Raw genomic sequence first — 1755 nt, forward strand, 5'->3', positions numbered from 1 at the left:
CCTCAGTAACTCGTGTGCGTTTCCTTCCTTTCTGTAGATGCAGATGTTCTAGGCAATACCACAGATGCACCTGCGTGTGTCTCTACCTGCGAGTGCAAGAATCTCATGTCATCTTAAAAAAAGAAAAAAATACAAAAAAAATAATAATAATACAAAAAAAAATATACAAAAAATATCTTTTTTAGGCCAGAGTTTTCTACAGGTATTAATGAATATTTTTCTTAATCCTTATAAGTTTTATGTGTTTAATATTTCTTAATACCGGTAGCATTAATTTATACTTTTGTAGCAACACAATATTTTTATAAACCGCCACCGCTGGCTTTGTCTTCATAATGAGGAAAAGCGCGGGCAGCTGGCCCCGCGCTGTACCATGTACTGTATTTAAAAGGTTATCTAATGTCACACTTGCTGTGTTAATAAAACAAAACAAAAAACCTGTTTGAAGTCTCATGTATTGTTGGTGTGGATCGAATGACTCAATAGAGAGCAATATTGCACGGGGTTGAGTTGCTGATTTTCATTGTGATATATGAACGCTTGAGGCCAACTCAAGTTCTTCTGATTTTTAATTTTATTTTATTTTTTTCCTTTTAGGATTTTGGTTTGGTTTTTTGGTTTGGTTTTTTTTTTTTTTACAGCTAAATAAATTCAGTGCTGTTTGAAACTTAGACTGACGTCAAATGAAAAGGATTATTAAAGAAAAATTTTAAAAAAATAATAAAAATCAAGGTGTTTAAATGTTGCTGTTTTTACAAGTCTGTTGCTGTCTGAATGGAAATATTCCCCAAGAGAGGAGGAATAATTCCACTTGGCTTCCAAACGAGCTGAGCGCTCCGGGCCAGAGCTCGGTTATTTGGAAATATCTTAAGAGACGTGTTTCTGCAACATTCTTTTCAGAGTTGATGCCAAGGCAGAAGACAAACTGTAACTGTAAGAAAGCATCCGTTGCTTGAGGATTTTCATGTCAGTGTTGTATTTATGGTTTTACAATAAAACAACCTTTAGGAAAAAAATTAAAAAAAGTGTCTGGGGTTTTCTATGTTTCAAGCTCACGAATGGGGGCGTCACCCAGTGCCGAGCGTCTCGTTGTGAGGAGGGAAAATATCCGTTCAAGTGACCTAAATCTCAGCAGCAGTCGCTGTGATGGACCCTCTTCAACCATAAAACTCCACAGTGGGCTTCTCCCTGTGTTCCTCGTGCATCCAAAGCTCCCTAAAGCCTCTTCCAGAGCATCCTCATGTCTCACGCTTGGTTGCCAGTGCAGTGATCCTGCTCCTCTCACAGTGAGAGCATTTATGTGTAGCAGGAACTCAACCAGGTCTCCTTGGCCAGCTGGATGTGGTGTAAGGCAGTGTTTGTATTTACACCTCCAGGACAGATTCAGCTCAGCTGGCTTCTGTGCTGTTGGGCAAGGTGGTCTTAATTCACACCATGGCCATGTGTTGTGCCCAGTGTGGTCAAAGATTTTCACTTGTCTGAGCAGATCCACCTGTGAACTTGCTTCCACCCCAGGAGAAAAAGAGGCATTTGGGCACTGAGCAGGGTCACTCCTTTCCACAAGGCAAGGAAGGGCCCTGACAGCTGTTTGCAATGAGACAAAATGTGGAAGGGCACAGAAGTCTTTGCTTAGAGCCAATCTCAGCCTTGACCTGCACTGAAGTGTCTCACAGGGTTACAAGGGTCCACCAGTGAGTGGGGATCAGGGGCAGTTCTGTGTGCAGGAACAACCTTGCTGATGCTGTCTGGAGCTCC

Source organism: Antrostomus carolinensis, unplaced genomic scaffold (genome assembly GCF_000700745.2).
Source record: "Antrostomus carolinensis isolate BGI_N321 unplaced genomic scaffold, ASM70074v2 scaffold16137, whole genome shotgun sequence".
Lineage (NCBI taxonomy): Eukaryota > Metazoa > Chordata > Aves > Caprimulgiformes > Caprimulgidae > Antrostomus > Antrostomus carolinensis.